At 52.1% G+C, this 18,191-nt stretch overlaps 1 protein-coding gene across 1 annotated transcript in view; it reads left to right on the top strand.

Annotated features, from left to right (window-relative positions):
• Nucleotides 1-18,191, top strand: part of SND1 (staphylococcal nuclease and tudor domain containing 1) — a 2,099,018-nt gene that overhangs the window by 173,382 nt on the left and 1,907,445 nt on the right. The gene's annotated exons all lie outside the window — the stretch shown is intronic.

The raw sequence follows: 18,191 nt of genomic DNA, 5'->3' as shown, positions 1-18,191 counted from the left end.
GTGGCTCTGTGTGTGTGTGGCTCTGTGTGTGTGTGTGTGTGGCTCTGTGTGTGTGGCTCTGTGTGTGTGTGTGTGTGGCTCTGTGTGTGTGTGGCTCTGTGTGTGTGTGTGTGTGGCTCTGTGTGTGTGTGGCTCTGTGTGTGTGTGGCTCTGTGTGTGTGTGTGTGTGTGGCTCTGTGTGTGTGTGGCTCTGTGTGTGTGTGTGTGTGTGGCTCTGTGTGTGTGTGGCTCTGTGTGTGTGTGGCTCTGTGTGTGTGTGTGTGTGTGCGTGGCTCTGTGTGCGTGGCTCTGTGTGTGTGGCTCTGTGTGTGTGGCTCTGTGTGTGTGGCTCTGTGTGTGTGGCTCTGTGTGTGTGGCTCTGTGTGTGTAGCTCTGTGTGTGTAGCTCTGTGTGTGTAGCTCTGTGTGTGTGGCTCTGTGTGTGTGGCTCTGTGTGTGTGGCTCTGTGTGTGTGTAGCTCTGTGTGTGTGTGTGTGTGTGGCTCTGTGTGTGGCTCTGTGTGTGGCTCTGTGTGTGGCTCTGTGTGTGTGGCTCTGTGTGTGTGGCTCTGTGTGTGTGGCTCTGTGTGTGTGGCTCTGTGTGTGTGGCTCTGTGTGTGTGTGTGTGTGTGGCTCTGTCTGTGGCTCTGTGGCTCTGTGTGTGTGTGTGTGGCTCTCTGTGTGTGTGTGGCTCTGTGTGTGTGTGTGGCTCTGTGTGTGTGTGTGGCTCTCTGTGTGTGTGTGGCTCTCTGTGTGTGTGTGGCTCTCTGTGTGTGTGTGGCTCTGTGTGTGTGTGTGTGGCTCTGTGTGTGTGTGTGTGGCTCTGTGTGTGTGTGTGGCTCTGTGTGTGTGTGTGGCTCTGTCTGTGTGCGCGCGTGGCTCTGTCTGCCCGTGTGTGTGTGGCTCTGTCTGTGTCCGCGCGTGGCTCTGTCTGCCCGTGTGTGTGTGGCTCTGTCCGCTAATACTCTCTACTACTCTATAATGCTCACCTATTGCCATTGTAAATGACAATACCATTTACGTTTAAAAAAAAAAAAATGAAAAAAATGCCATTTCTAATGCCAATAGCTCTAACTTTAATAAAGCCGAGACCATTGCCATTGTAAATGCTTGTTCTTCATCTTTTCATGCCAATTCATGCGTGCTTCTTCGCCACTCCCTATGTTACTTTCTGCCACGTGCGATCCTTCCCATTTCACTTCCCCTCTACTTTCCCATTCACTCCTCTTATACCCCATCCACCTTAAACCATTATAGCCAAGAGAAGTTTGCACACAGAGCCTGGGCACTGACAAAGTCAATCGCTATCTCTGTTTTCCTGATGATAATATGCAATATGAGTTCGATGTAGCCGCAGGGATAATTACTGCTGCACAACTGGTATCATATGCTCACTGCATACACAAACCTCACTCTGTAAATAGTGTCTCGTGAGCTCGGTGCAGCCATATGCAGACTGTAAACAATGCATTGTTCATAGGGCGCTCTCACTGCAGTCGGGCATAGGTCACACAGACTGGATCAGCGCATCTTGACACAAACTGTCAAAGTTTTTTTAAAAAAGTGTGTAGTAATTGCATAGCTCTTCAACGCCAGGCGGCATGGCACCCAGGATAATGTGCTACATGGCTACACACTTATAAGGTCCAAAAGGTAAGGCCTATCTGCTATGCCAATGCTTGCTTAAATAGTGAGGTTCATATTTGACACTTTAGTAACCGGAACCAGTGTTTAATTTGAGGCGTTGGACCCACCGGCACTTATTTGTGGGCACCGGGCCTTCACTTATTTTTCATCAACGAACAAGAGCGAAAAACACAAAAGGGGATAACGAGGAGGGAGACAGACAGTGGCCAATGGAGAAAGGCAATCAAAAAGAACTTGCAATAGTGAGCGAAAAAGACGGACCCTGTCTGGGGTGGATTAAAGAGACACCAGGTGTTATCGGGACTCCACACCTTATTAGGAATCCCGACCTTCGATAGCGCCAAAAACCGGCTTCTGAGCAAATCTCTGGGCTCTGGCACCTTTTCATTTATTGATTACATATTAAGCACTGAATGTAGCTTTCTTCACAACGTTTTCCACTGGCAACATATGCGTAGCGATCTCTGAGTGGAGTATAAAAGCGGTCATGTGTTGTCGAGAAGCGTGAGTGGAGTAATGCTGCCATCTGGTGGCTGTGTTTGTAACATCACCTATTAGATAATACATATTCAGTGGTTTATTTAACGTGTCCTCACAGCACATTCCCAGCCAGAGGCATGCATATATATGAATAACAATTAAGCGACTCCAGGAGCTCCGTGGAGCCCTGGAATGGCCTCTAATTGCATCACTTTGCCTTGGATTTAATTTCCTGGCTCTCCCTCGGTTTTTCATTTCTCTTCTTTACGGCCTCTGTGCCTTCTCTTAAACAATGTAAACTTCGATCTGTCTTAATTTTCACGTACCTGAAGGGGTTAGTGTCATTTTAGAAAGTTGTATTTGGTAGTTTTGTATGTCTTTCTTAACTCGTTTCGGAAATGTATACTATTACAGTTGATGCTGGTTGCTGGTGGCAGCCGTGTCTTAGCTATTGGCACACAGTGTAGCTGATGGGAACGATTTTTGCTGCTGGCGACGAGCTTATTTCACAAGGGTGCTTAGAACAGTAGCCCTTTTGTTTCTTTGATTTGTAAAGTAGTTCATAGACTAAGTGTTTTTATTCCACTGGGCTGCTCTCCTCAGATGTAGCATCTTAACCGAGTTAGTACTGAAAATAATCGTCTTAAGAATTCAGAATTCTTACTTTGGCTCAATGTATTTTTCTTGTTATAATGAACTTTAGCGATAGGTGCATTATTTGGGGAAGAGTGTAAAGTTTACTAGAAGCCGTTTTCACTTTTTAGGCCTGAAACTCTAAAGTCTACACATTCTTTACAATACGCAGAGCTGTCTTTTACACCTATCAGGGTAGTATTAATTCCCTCTTGCAATTGGTTCTTTAATGTATCCTTTCCCCTTCTATTAAATTCTTCCATTGCAGTGCACAAAGGACTGTTTTACATCTAAAATGTAATTGTCACTGTTTTTTATCTCATGATGTATTGCATACAGAAAATGTTAGTTTTTTTTATCACAGTAGTCTTTTTAGGTTTCGCTGGGGGACGGAGCCGTTAGGCTCCGCCTCCAGAGAAATCTGTAGTTTCTAGTATGGGTGACTTGAACACGCCCCTCTGCTTCATTGGCTAGCTCCATAAATGGAGGCTAGCCATTGGAACAGAGAGGCGTCCGTCATGGCCGGAGGAGACACGGGGGCGTTCCCGAGATTCTTTGGCTTTTGCCGACGTCACGCGACGCCGGGAACGCCCCCGAATCCATCGACACGTGTTTGGTGCAGACTGAAGGTTTGTGAGCCTTCCCCGAGCAGAGCGCACTAAAATAACCTGTGTGCAGCTTCACCACCGCGACCCGGGATCAGTAAACCCCCGACGAAGGGCCCCGTACCTTGCTGGTACCAACGCGACCGAAAACGAGCCCGCTGCTCTCCGATTGGACGGGAGAGCCGAGCCCCCTCACCAAACGCCGCGACGGGATTGGCCCGTGCGGCGCAGCGTCACCACTGTTGCCGTGTGGTGATTGGCTAGGGCGAGGAGCGTCATCGCAGGCTTGACCCGGGAGCCGCACTGCCATAGGCTGACTCCCGGGTGCTTTGGAGGCTCGCCCGTTCTGCCGTGTCTGGATTGGCCCGCTCGACTGGAGGAGCCGAGAATTCACCGCGATCACCGCTGACTCCCGGGTGCTTTGGAGGCTCGCCCATTCTGCCGTGTCTGGATTGGCCTGCTCGACTGGAGGAGCCGAGAATTCACCGCGATCACCGCCGGGCCCGGGGAAGACTGACCTGACCTCGCCGAGGGACCTGAAAGAGTGCTCCAGCCCCCGGCCTGCCGTCTCTGCCCCCCCGCTGCTCCCTGGAGAACAGAGAGCGGGCGGAGGAGCGTCCTGAGACCGGCCGGGCTGGAGCGTAATAAAGAGTTCAGTCCCCGGTGCCAAGGTATGCATTGCATCGTCTAACGCTAGACAGTCAAGTGCTGTGAAGCGAGTCAACCTAACCAGAGCTCATTTCGAACGCGAGACCTGCGAGGGGTAGAAAGAGTTAATATTAAAGGGGAGAGAGCGAAAAAAAAAGAAAAGAGAAAAAAAAAATCTTGGAGTTGTCAACTTAAAAGGAGGGTCTTTGATCCCCTGCCGTCTCATTGGCTTTAAACATCTCCTTCGAAAAGTTTTTTTCCTCGCTCTCTCCCCTTACCTCCCACCCAGCCAGCCTCCTCCCGGGAGCCAAGAAGGGAGGGCGCGAGGGGGGCCTGGGAGCCGCGCAGAGAATAGCGATCAAAAATAAACCTCTTATGTGAAAGGGAAAGAGGGGGGAAGAACGTGTGTATATATACGGAGGCCGGCAGTGTGCGGGGACCGGGCACAGGCGAGGGGCAGGGTTGGGAGGCAGGCAGGGCACTCACAACGACGGGCTCACTCAGCTCAAGTTATCATAGTTTTTTAATATAATTTATTAACGGGGTGTTTCCGCTTCTTTTTCCTGATCCTGTTTTGACTTGATTTTGGGAAACGCGCAGCCTCTGGAGACAACGTACTTTTTAAGAGGCAAGGGGGCGCCGGCATTTGTCCCACTTTTAAAATATAATGTATTTATTGAAAAAAGGGTCAGGTTAAGCGTACGATATTTGACTTTGAGCAAACTCTATATTTATTTACAACTTGGGCTGCAGCAAATCAGCCTGCACTGTAGTTTTCTGTTCGTCGTGTTGCTTTTGGCGTCTAGTTCAAGGGTAGTTAATATATTTATTTGTTTTTTTTTAAATTTGGCACGCGCACACTTTCTGCACTTTCCCCTTGACGTTCAAGAGTGCGGGGAGGTTAGATACCCCAACTCTTGCTTTTGCACTTTCTCCTGCGGTGTCGCTATGGCACCTTATGCCCCTCTGCACCGGGCACTGGCGCGCGGCGGCTCTTTGGTGTTGACGGGTTTGCTTCTTTTGGTGTCAAACACCCAGGCAGGGCCCACTGGCCGTCTGCATGGGAAGGTGCAGGGTATCACCCGGGGCCACCCACAGCAGCAGCAGCAGTACACGGTACCAGTCAGGGTGCAGGGGAGTCCGGGGCAGGTGTACTTTCGCCTCTCTGCCTTTGGGAGGGTCTTCGTGCTGCGCCTGGCACCTGACGCCAGCTTCCTGGCGCCGGGTCTGCGGGTGGAGTACCTGCGGGACGGGAGGGGCGGGGGCACGGCTGGCAGCAGGGAGGTCAGCAACGGGCTCAGGGGGTGCTTCTATTCGGGCACCGTCAACGGGCGCAGAGAGTCACTGGCTGCGGTCAGCTTGTGCCAAGGGGTCCGCGGATCCTTCGTTGTGGACGGTGAAGAGTACCTCATCCAACCGGCTGCCCACAGCAGGCACCATCTGACAGGGGCACTGTTGGGGAGGCGCCCTGGGCAGGCAGAGAGGGCGTGGGGGTCGGGGAGAATGGAGAACCACCTGGCGCCTCACCTCCGGCGACGAGGGCGCCCCAGCCCTGGGGGGCACCCCGATCCAGACATTGGCACCCTAAGAGCGGACATACACGCGCCAGGTCCCGTGGACAGCGCCACCGAGGAGGACTGGGCGCCCATGGCGGGGACTCACTCAGAACCGGCCCGTCGGCGGAGGTTCGTGTCCGAAGCCCGCTCCGTGGAGACTCTGCTGGTGGCCGACGCCTCCATGGTCCGCTTCTACGGGAAGGAGCTACAGGTAAGGAGGCCCTCCTGGCGTCCGGGAGAATGACTTTTAAAGAGCGTTTTGAATGTTTTTAAACACTTCTCTGTTGTACAATACTGACTACATGCTGAAACGACCAAGTATACAGGGTCAGTATCTGTCTTTAGGCCAGGGGTGTCCAATATAGACCCAGGAAGGTCAGATATATATACGCCAGATTTTCAGAATAAGCAGCTAAAATACATGTACAGTCTAGATTCAAACAATTGCCTTTGTATTGATGGAATTCGGTACTTTTCATTACAACATATTTTAGCACTGCAGCCATTTAGCCCTATTGCAGATCGCCTGATTCTCTCAAACCAACCTGCCTCTTAAAGCAGATTGTACCTGGGAACACGCCAGGCATGTTAAAATAGGTTCTCCACAAACTCACTTAGATACTGCCAAACACGATTCAAAATTTGGGGTAATCCTACATTGTGACTGACATTAATTTGATAAATTGTATTTGCCTTGATGTAGAAAGAGTATGTAAACGTGTGCGGGGTTTTTGAGAGCCGTTAATCCCGATCCTATGCAGTTTCTTTCTCGGCGCATTCTTTTTTACAGAAAAAGGAAATAGAGGCACAGGGAGAGAACGGAGCCTGCCGAGGATCACACCAGTTGGTTGAGTGAGTGATGAGGCGGGCCAGAACTTAGATCGAAGCGCTCCGAACCACAATGCACACACGACACACCCCATCCCCTAAACGAAAGATGGAAAACTAGGAAATAGAAAAATGATTCATCAGCCGAAAGCCACTGATAGAGGAAGAAAGCAGCCGTATTTCTTTATTTAGTTTTTTTAGTTTTGTTTAGCGCGAACTCGACCCGAAGGTATCAGGGCGTATTATGAGCACCAGTTGCATTATAGACTGACGCATTATTTTTTAGGCACGGGGAGACTGAGTGATTTGCCCAGAGTCACCAGCTTCAAGGTCGGCCTTGGATCAGAAGGATGCAGAAACTTCCGCTATAACATACTACTGTGCCCAGCCCTCCCCATTCTACCCTCCAGGGAGCCCAAGAGACAGCGCTACCTTCAGTTGTCATTTACTTCCAGGGTCGTGCTCCTGTGGCATGTTGTACTCCCGGAACGCCATACCCCTGCATGCCACATGAGCTCGCATGCACAGTTCCAGCCACGCGAGCTGCCGCTGCCTCTGTCTTGCCCCAGCGCTGCTTTGGTCAAACGCCTTCAACACAACAGACGGCCTTTGTCGTCTCCGACCACCCACAGCACAGCGAGTTAAACACCGTCATGCCACAGTTCAGGACACAGCGTCTCAAAGAGACTGCACAAGGAGTTTGCATTTAGTGTACTGGGGTGTAACTGTGATTTAGTGGTTACATAATTGATTGTGGAACTCGAGGCCTGGGGCTGCTGTAACCCTGGGATACCCTCTGACTCAAACATTCTAGTCACGGGACTCGCTCTTCTCTCCGTGAAGCCCAGGTCCATTCCGTGCGGACCTGGGGGCGCTCAGTGACACGCGCACACCACGACAGTCGCTATGACCTCTAGGTGGGGTACTAAGCCTCTGACTTTGTACGCACACTTTACCAGCAAGAGGTCTCAGGGCGCTGCTTCTCATAACCCTTGGCTTCATTAGGCACTTTAGCACGTGACACTTGCGTTCATTAATGGAACCAAGAACAGGGTACTTAAGAAGTTCACTCTGCCCTGTCTCTCCCGTCTTTGCATTTCCCTGTCGTGTTGCAATTATAACGGGAGATAGGGGTGGGGTGGGGGTGGTGTGCATGCCTGTCACGGGATGTACCACTTCCATACATTTCACGGGGCAGCGTGAGAGCTTCCGACCGACATAGCTGTGCATCCAATTCACGCTCTGCACCGAGCGTCTAACTATAGGGGGGAGGAGACAGAAGAAGGTGCTATTATGGGGCATAACACTGGATGTAGCCTGCAGGATGTAAGTTTGCACCCCAGCTGGGTCAACTCGGTCTTTCATCATTCCAGGGTCGTAAAAAAAAGAATGCCATTGAGGTAGGTTTTATAAACATATCCTATGGATAGCAAGGCAAAGCTCCAAAACGGTGTCAGTAGGTGCGACATAAAATGAATATATTATTCCCCCCTGAACCAGCTGCCAGCGGTATGGAGCGTTTAAAGGATTACCAATAAAAAGAAGTAAAGTATTGCTGGATACGGGGTAAGGATTTTGATTCAAGTATATAAAGAAGAACCTATTTTATATATATCTTTATACGGCATAGTGTGCTTCTTTTAAGCGCTCTAAATGCATGGTGCTATCGAAGCCCGGTTCAATGATACTAAATTGAAAGGTACGTAATGAGACGACCTGGGAAGGATGAAGGCTGGATTGCCATTGCTGTCTATTAAAGACTTGGTCTCCGGCTCAGAGCAGAGATCACTTGAGATCGTTTAACTCGTGTTTATAACATTATAACATTTAACTGCCATATTCAGAAGGAATACACCGTTTACTAACATACTGTCAATCAAATATATTCCCATCTCACCGACTGAATTGAGTCCTGCCACTTTCATGATGACCCGGTAGTCATGTCATGGGCTTCGGTTGCTTAGGCGGGTGTTCAGTAGAAGGGCGCAGAGCTGCAGAGTGCGTGCTTTCACGGCAGGTGTGAGGCGGGTCGAGAGAGTCCAGTCGGAAGGAAGGTGGGACTGGGAGTCCCTGGAGAGGATTTCTGACCCGTCACCGCCATTAGCGTAACCTTGAAGACACCAAGAGGAGCTGTTTGAAGTGAAGGGGTGAAGGTATCTTCTGGGATTCAAGGCTTTCCAGAGTTAAGAAGATCCGGGGCCTGCCATTATAAGGGCGCCGTCCAGTGTAGAGAAGGGAGCGGGTCTCTTCACCCAGCGCTGCATCTAGTCACATTTGTATGACATCGTTCACCAAATGTCTCCTTTAAGGCGCGTTAAGGGGTCAGATGGAAGTTGACTGGCTAGGGAGTGCAGAGTGACTAGGGAGTGCTAGGGAGTGCTAGGGAGTGCAGAGTGACTAGGGAGTGCTATGGAGTGCTAGGGACTGCAGAGTTACTGCAGAGATTAAGCTAATGGCAATGTAAATGACAATGCCATTTATTTATCTGTTTTCAAAACCAACACAAATACAAATTTTGTCATTTACAATGCCAATAGCTCTAACTTTTCCAAAGGCGAAACCATTGCATTGTAAATGCTTGTTAAAATATTGTAATCTATGCTCAATGTGCGAATCTGAAAGAGACACGTTAGTGATAGATTCCTTACCTTAGAATATCCCCAGGCGTCAGACTGGATCCGGAAAGTTTTGCGTAGCAGTACCCTTGCGCGTCGGTAGGCGTCGTCTGCGGCTCCGCGTCCGTCGTCGGCGTCGTGGGCGCCGTGATGACGTCGTCGGAGTACTTAGACGCCGCCTCCGCGTGCTGACGTCAGTTCTTCTTTTTTCCGCGCCAGCCAGCGCAGATCTGGAAAAAGCAGTTCCCTGGTCATTTTTTGACTAACTTTTTGGATCTTTTTGATCTCTTTCGAAGTCTTCACGACTCCGACGGTGCCGTTAGGGATGCCCGGCTTCAAGCACTGCGGCGGTTGCGAGCGACTCATGTCGGTTACGGATCCGCACCGACTGTGCCTGACGTGTTTGGGCGTCGACCATGACGACGAGGCCTGCTCCGACTGTCGGGCCCTCTCGAGGAAGGCCAGGCGGGAGCGGTCCCGCAGGCGACTCGAGATCCGCCAGTCGGCCCAGCGCCAAGTGAGGTCCCGGTCCCGGTCCCACGGGAGGTCGAGGGACAGGTCGCGGGGGCGGAGCCGTCACAGCTCCGGGAGTCGGCGCCACTCCTCCGGGTCCAAGTCGTCAGGTAAGAAGCATAAGAAGTCGAAGAGACATCATCGCTCTTCCGACTCCCCCCGACGCTCGCGCGATGCGGCCGGGGGTTCGGGTGACACCGCCCACGCGGCTCCTCAGGAGTCACGGGCGCCGCGTTCGGCTCCATACCCCCCGGTCCCTGGGCTGAACGCGACGCCGGGGGAGATGGAGCGCTTCCTCATGGCCATGAGGTCCCTTTCTTCCCCGACGGGTTCCGCGGCGCCTTCGGGCCCAGTGAATCCGTCTGGGGGCCCTAGTGGGTCGGGTACAACCCCGACGCCGTCGGGTGCTTCGGCCTCGATCCCGACGCCGCCGCTGCCCTCGGGCTCGGCGCCGCAGGGTTCGGCGGTCCCGGCGTCGTCGGTGCCTTCGGGTCCGACGCCGCAGGGTGCCGTTCGGCCCTCGTCGGCCGATGGAGCGTCCCCGGTGGACCTTACGACCCCCCCCCGGGGTCGGTCCGTGTGGTGTCCCCGCCGGCGTCGGTCCCGGCCGACGCCGTCCCCAATACCTCCTCTCTATGGGTCCCGGCGTCGGGACAGCGCCAGTCGGCGCCGATCCCGACGCCGTTCGGGGATTTCTATCCCTATGAACCATCCTCATTCGCTAACGACCCTGAGTCTCAGGAGATGAGGGAAGAGGAGGACTGGGAGGGGTCTGAGGACCCTCTGACAAGGGAATGTCAGTCTAGCATGGACTGGACAGGAGACCTTGGGGAGGCCAGTGGCCTGGACACCTCTCCAGACACTGGATTCGTCTCTCCTCCTTCCGTGGCTTCGGAGGAGGGCGCTACATATAATGTGGTGTTGATGAGGGCTGCTAAGGCCTTGGGCCTTGAGCTCCCCGTCGCGGCCGTGAGGACTAATCTCCTCACTGAGGTCCTTAAGCCGCAGTCATGCTCCATGGAGCCAATGCTGCCGTTTAATGAGGCCTTGTCGGACGTTCTGTTGGGCACTTGGTCCAGGCCCGCTACAGGTTCGCCTGTAGATAGGAACGTGGCCAGACGCCACCGCCCGGCTCCGGGCGACCCATGTTTCCTGTCCACCCACCCCACCCCGAGAGTCTGGTTATCCAGGCCTCTAACTCCCAGACTGCCTTCCCGTCAGCACCCCCTGATCGGGAATCCAAGAGGTACGAGGCCTTTGGCAAAAAGGTCTTCTCGTCCCTTAGCTGTGGACTGCGGTCTTCCAACACTGCATGCCTCTTGGGCCGTTACACCCATTCTATATGGGAAACGGTGGCGGAATTGCTGCCAGAGTGCCCGTTGGAGGTACGGGCCAAACTCGGCCAAGCCCTTGTGGAGGGCCGGGACGCAGCGAAATATTCGATCAGGTGCGGACTGGACACCACTGACTCGCTGGGCAGAGCGATGGCTACGACGGTGGCGATTCGACGCCACGCCTGGCTTAAGTCCGCCAACTTCTCGGCTGATGTCCAGAATACACTCATGGACATGCCGTTCGATGGCCGTCGCCTCTTTGGCGACCAGGCAGACCACGCGCTCGAGCGCTTTAAGGACTCCAGGGCTACGGCCAAGTCCTTGGGCCTCTCGGCCCCGCGCCAGCAAGTGGCTGCTTTTCGCTCCTTTCGTGGCCACGGAAGGGGCGTCCCCACACGTGCCGCCAGCCACTCGCCGCAAACTGTCGTCCAGCGCGGCGGCGGCCGTGGAAACCGCCGTGGAGGCGGTAGGGGAGGCAAGCGGAGCCAGTCCACACCTGCCCCCGCAGCATCCGCCTCTAAACCCTCCTAGTCCGTGCTTTTCGGCCCATGTGACGCCAGTGGGAGGCAGGGTTCGCCATCACCACTCTCACTGGCGCGCAGTCACTTCGGACAGGTGGGTGCTGCAGATCGTCCGAAGGGGCTACTCCCTCCCCTTCGAGACGACCCCTCAAGCCATGCCACCGCAACACCACCGCGTATCGGGGGATCATTTGCGGCTCCTGCAGGAGGAAGCTTCGGCCCTCTTGGCCAAGGGGGCCATCGAGCGCGTTCCTGGGCCTGAAGTAGGACGTGGTTGCTACTCCCACTACTTCCTGGTACCCAAGAAGGGCAAAGGAGGCCTACGCCCTATCTTGGATCTGAGGAGGGTCAATGGCTTCCTCCGGAAGGAGAAGTTCAAAATGCTGACACTGGCTCAGGTCTTGACTGCCCTAGACCCAGGAGACTGGATGGTAGCGTTGGACTTGCAGGATGCGTATTTCCACATCCCCGTCCTGCCGGCCCACCGGCGTTACCTGCGGTTCACGGTAGGCCACGAGCACTTTCAGTTTACCGTGCTCCCCTTCGGCCTTACCAGCGCCCCACGGGTGTTCACGAAGGTGATGGCGGTGGTCGCAGCTCACCTGCGCAGGTTAGGGGTTTCAGTCTTCCCCTACCTTGACGACTGGTTGTTGAAGGCGGGCTCGCCCCAGGCAGTCGTCACCCACCTCCAGACTACGGCGGATCTCCTGCACAGGCTGGGATTTTCCATCAATGTGCCGAAGTCACACCTGTGCCCCTCTCAGAAGCTCCTTGTCATCGGAGCGGTTCTCGACTCGGCGCAGTTTCGGGTTTACCCGCCCGAACAGCGGGTCCGGGATATTCAGGCCCTGATCCCGGTCTTCGGGCCGTTATCCCGGGTTTCGGTCAGGTTGACGCTGCGGCTTCTGGGGCTGATGGCCTCCTGCATCCTTCTGGTGCATCACGCACGGTGGCGGATGCGGGCTCTGCAGTGGGACCTGAAGTTTCAGTGGGCCCAGCACCGGGGCAACCTTTCCGACCATGTCCTGATCTCGGAGGGCACTGCGAGACAGCTGCAGTGGTGGCTCACGGACCGCGATTGGGTCAACGGCAGATCCCTCTCCCTTCCCCAACCGGAGCACGTGGTTGTGACGGACGCGTCCCTCCAGGGCTGGGGTGGCCACTTGGGAGAGGCGGAGATCAGAGGACTCTGGTCTCCGGCGGAATCCCGGCTCCATATCAATCTGTTGAAGCTGCGGGCGATTCGTCTGGCGCTGAAAGCATTCCTCCCGTCTGTCCGAGGGAGTGCAGTGCAGGTGTTCACGGACAACACCACCGCCATGTGGTACTGCAACAAACAGGGCGGTGTGGGGTCGTGGACCCTCTGCCAGGAGGCTCTGCGCCTCTGGCAGTGGCTGGAACATCAGGACGTGACTCTGGTGGTTCAACACCTGGCAGGTTCTCTGAACGCCAGGGCGGATGAACTCAGCCGTCGGTGCTCAATGGATCACGAATGGCGTCTGAACTCTGACGTGGCGCAAGGCCTCTTTCTGCGTTGGGGAGAGCCTTGGTTAGATCTATTCGCCACCGAAGAGAACGCGCAATGTCATCAGTTCTGCGCGTTGGAATTTCCAAGGCGGCACTCGCTCGGAGACGCTTTTCGTCGCGAGTGGAGCTGCGGTCTGTTGTACGCCTTTCCGCCTATACCTCTTCTGCCCAGAGTGCTGAAGAAGATCAAGCGCGACCGGGCACAAGTCATCCTTGTGGCTCCGGACTGGGCACGAAGGTTCTGGTATCCCGAGCTACTCAGTATGTCAGTCGATCCCCCGGTTCGTCTGCCTCTTCAGGAGGACCTTCTGTCGCAGCAGCAGGGGACGGTCCTCCACCCGAACCTGTCCAGTCTCCACCTCCATGCATGGAGATTGAGCGGCGGCAGTTGAGGCCATTTGACTTGCCTCCTGAAGTTTGCAACATCATTCTGGCAGCCAGGCGTCCCTCCACAAAAACGGTATACGCCTGCAGGTGGAACAGATTTGTGGCATGGTACACAGCAAAGGCTGTGGATCCTCTCAATGCCCCTCTCTCTGAGATTCTTCTCTTCCTTCTTTCTCTTGCCCAGCAGGGCTCTGCTCTGGGCACTATTAAGGGCTATCTTTCGGCTCTTTCGGCCTTTCTGAGGCTGCCTGACCAACCTTCTTTGTTCAAGTCCCCTATAGTTAACAGATTTCTGAAAGGCATCACTCATACCTTTCCTCCTGTTCCTTTCGTGATGCCTCAGTGGGACTTGAATCTGGTTCTAACATTTCTGATGTGCGCTCCCTTTGTGCCACTTCATAACTGTCCGCTTCGCCTTCTTTCTTTGAAGACTGCATTCCTGGTAGCCATCACCTCTGCCAGGAGAGTGAGTGAGCTCCAGGCCCTCTCTTGTAAGCCTCCTTTCCTTTCAGTCCATCCGGACAAGGTTGTTTTGAGGACCAGGCCCTCCTTCTTGCCTAAGGTGGTCACGGCCTTCCACATTGGGCAGTCCATCACGTTCCCCACCTTCTTTCCGCCTCCGCACCCCTCGAGAGAGGAGGAGAGGCTCCACCGTCTGGACCCAAAACGTGCGCTCTCATTCTATCTGGATCGCACACGCCAGTTCCGGGTGGATGATCAACTCTTTGTTGGGTACGCGGTCGCTAAGAAAGGGAAAGCGGTGCACAAGAGGACCATTTCTAGATGGATTATCATGTGCATCCAGGCGTGGTACTCCTTGGCTAAGAAGGAACCACCTGTTGGGCTGCGGGCTCATTCCACTCGAGCCACGGCCACTACAACTGCCTTGGGCCGAGGTGTGCCCCTGCAGGACATTTGCCAGGCTGCTACGTGGGCTTCGTTGCACACGTTTGCGAGGCACTACTGCCTGGACAGTCGGGTCCGGAGAGATGGCTACTTCGGCCGTTCCGTTCCGTTCTCCAGGACTTTCTGGTGTGAATATTGGTTCGCAGACCCACCACCACGGGGATGGTATTGCTGGGGTATCTATTCTAAGGTAAGGAATCTATCACTAACGTGTCTCTTTCAGATGCACAAGTTACTACTTGTGTAACGATATATCTGTAAGAGACATTAGTTAGTGATAGATTCCTTACCGACCCACCCATCCTCCCCGTTCTGCGAACCGATATCTAGGGTTAAGGTCATCCCCTTTCAGGGCCCTAGTTTCTTGGCACCCGTGTCGGTTTTTGTCATGGCTCTGCGCTTCTGGCGCGGAAAAGCTGTGGCTAAGAACTGACGTCAGCACGCGGAGGCGGCGTCTAAGTACTCCGACGACGTCATCACGGCGCCCACGACGCCGACGACGGACGCGGAGCCGCAGACGACGCCTACCGACGTGCAAGGGTACTGCTACGCAAAACTTTCCGGATCCAGTCTGACGCCTGGGGATATTCTAAGGTAAGGAATCTATCACTAACTAATGTCTCTTACAGATATATCGTTACACAAGTAGTAACTTGTGCGCCAGGTCTATTGCCTTTGTCAATGCTTATTATCTTTGATAACAGCATATACTTTGTCCAAACTGGTGATAAACTGAGTGTTTGGATTAATTTTTATTGCTTGGATGTTAAAGGATTTAAATCAAAATAACCTAAACGATGGTAGAAATTGATTGCAGCAAAGAATCAAACGTGTCTATTTAATGTTACTCTTAAAACTTACCTTTCCGGTATGTCCCTCCGTAGACATTTTCAGCTTTTCCATCTTTTATGTAATCCTGGCCACTTTAGGCCACGTTTAAGACCAAGATGGTGTTCCAGGTTTCGTGCTGTGCACATCAGCAACACTGTAGTTAAAAAAAAAAAAAAAAAAAAAAACAAAACGGCTTCAGTACTTCGGTATGAACTAGTCACACCCTAAAATCATGAGTCCAAGGAATACGCATTCTGGAATGAGTGATTCTAAAGCTGAATTGCTGGCTGTTGCTTCCAAGCTATGTTACTTCCGGGCTAGGCCACAAAATGACAGAACATACCCTTTGTTCAGACCAAATGTATGTTTCAGCGCTTTGGCACAAACACCCCTTCACCATCTTTAATATGATGCTGGTTAAGATGCCTGACTGGTTTTCAGCGAGGTGATCCTGTTTATGAAGAACTGAGGCAAGCGTGACAGATGGCAGGCGCAATTACTTTAACTTAAAACAGTCCTTGTATGTTTTTGGACATTGATCATGCTCTGCCTAACTTCAAGCAATGGAAACCTTATCGAGGATGCGTGACTGGGTTATTGCCTTGCTCTTGATTCTGTAAAGCGCTCTGATACCTTAGGATCTAGCCAGCGCTATATAAAACTCATAAATAAATAAATAGCTGATCCATTACATTCTTGTGTCCCTCGGTAGCTGCCTTAGGAGAAGATACTATAATCGTACAAACTTTTTGCTCATCTTACAAATTGTTGTTTGTCTTAAACCCTTGTCATTAGAACACTGTTGTCTATAACCTCTTAAGTTGTATGACTTGAGCACCTTCAAGCCACTAGGATCTTCGATACATGGACACCTTTTACCAGGCAACATTGTATGGTGTAGAAATCTCAGACGATACAGCCCAGAGTGAAGTAATATTATGCCATACAAATTACACAACTTACAAAAAAGGGTAGTGATGGGAAACTGATCCCACTTCTTTTGACATGTGCAAATTTAAGTAAAATTTCGATTCATTTGTATTTTTCACGGTGCAGTTGGGTACATTTGCATCCAACTACCCAAAATGCAAAACGCACTTGAGCAATGCCTCTCGTGTTACACAGAAAAACTAGAGACCAACGCACTCCTGTAGACAAACTTAAAATTGTCAAACATACATATGTGTGATGCAGTCTGTAGATGAGACATGTTCCACACCGCAAATTCCAATGTTATTCAGATGTTTATGTATTTCTCTTAGATGGTACAAGCAACAGTTGACTTGTTTAGTCACCACAGTGACTTTTTCAATGCTAGATGGTCACAGTAATGGAAGCTGGTTTGAAAGGCAATTCCGAAAGGTATCCCCAAGTCAAATGGGAGATGCAGTGTTGAGAAATTGCAAGACTCCAGCCTTGGTCCCACTCCTACCAAAGCCTGTGTGTTCTAAGGGGCAGATCCCTATGGTCTTGGCACACACCCTTAGAGCTGATTTCTCCTTTGTCTCAAACACCCTTCCAGATATTATCCGAGCTGCAAAAGTAACGGCTTGGGCATAGTTTGATAAACCTCTCCCTTGGTCCAAAGATTTGTTTGTTTGGAGTAGCTCTTCAGATCGGTTTCAGATGCACTTGTCGTACCTAATGATTATGCTATGCGAAGATGTTTCAGAGGCTGACATCGTCTTCCACTCTTACAGCATAGATGCTGGACTTATTGCGAACTTTCAAATCTCAAGTGGTCTGGATACATATGCACAAGAGGATGTCCCTTGCCCCTGAGGTCTCCTTCAAAAGAAGTGTGTCTACTATGGTGGTACCAAAAACAGTGGAAACATTAAAACGAACTTTCTCCATTGCGGAGGCCAAACCTATGGCCAACATCTTGCAGTAGTCGTCTTCTGCAGTCTCAGAGCATCTGCTACCTTTCGGCAAGGCACACACAGCTTCTATTATGGCTGCTGGGAAGGAACCATTTTTGAGCTTGCTGTAAAGGGGCAGATTGGCCTGCTGCATGCAATCTCAAATTTTGTCAGATCCCTCAGTGTAGGGTCTAATAGCCTTTGCTGTGTGTTACCCAAATGCCATTTCTACGGCCACTCCAGATCAAAAATCTAATATTTTAATCTCTGTAGACTGTGAGCCTTGCTCTCTCCATGGCCAAGTTCAAGTTCAAGAATTTGTATAGCGCACTACTCACCCAGAGGGTCTCAAGGCGCTTGGGGAGGGGTACATTATTTATCGAATAGCCAGGTTTTAAGTTCTTTTCTGAAGGAGATGTGGTTCTGTGTAAGGCGGAGGTGAGTGGGGAGTGAGTTCCAGGTCTTGGCCGCCAAGTAGGAGAAGGATCTACCTCCCATGGTGGATCTTTGGATACGCGGAACTGTGGCGAGGCCTTGATTGGAGGCCTTGATTGGAGGATCTTAGTTGTCGGGTGGGAGTGTAGAAGGATAGTAGAGTGTTGAGGCATTCAGGTCCTAGTTTGTAGAGGGCCTTGTGTGCGTGGGTGAGTAGACTGAATGTTATTCTCTTGTTGACGGGAAGCCAGTGGAGGTCTTTTAGATGGCCGGAAATGTAATCTTGGCGAGGGATGTCCAGAATGAGTCTCGCCGATGCGTTTTGGATGCGTTGGAGTTTTTTCTGTAATTTGGCTGTAATTCCGGCGTATAGGGTGTTTCCGTAGTCTAGTCGACTCGTAACCAGTGCATGGGTGATAGTCTTTTTTGTCTCGGTGGGGATCCAATGGAAGATTTTTTTGAGCATACGAAGTATGTTGAAGCATGATGAGACGCCGTTGACTTGTTTGGTTATCGAGAGTGAGGAGTCTAGGGTGAAGCCAAGTTTATGTGCGTGGTCTGTGGGTATGGGTGCTGAGCCCAGATCCGAAGGCCACCATGAGTCGTCCCAGGCAGAGGGGGATGATCCTAGGATGAGCACTTCCGTTTTGTCTGAGTTAAGTTTTAGGTGGCTGTTTTTCATCCATCCAGCTACTTCTTTCATGCCTTCGTGAAGATTGGTTTTGGCGGTGTTGGGGTCTTTGGTGAGGGAAAGGATCAGCTGGGTGTCGTCGGCGTAGGAGATGATGTTAAGGTTGTGTTTACGCGCGATGGAAGCGAGTGGACTCATGTAGACGTTGAAGAGGGTGGGACTGAGTGAAGATCCTTGTGGTACACCGCAGATGAC

This window comes from Lissotriton vulgaris, chromosome 1_1, assembly GCF_964263255.1.
Source record: "Lissotriton vulgaris chromosome 1_1, aLisVul1.2, whole genome shotgun sequence".
Lineage (NCBI taxonomy): Eukaryota > Metazoa > Chordata > Amphibia > Caudata > Salamandridae > Lissotriton > Lissotriton vulgaris.
This window is presented reverse-complemented; position numbering and strand designations above follow the sequence as displayed.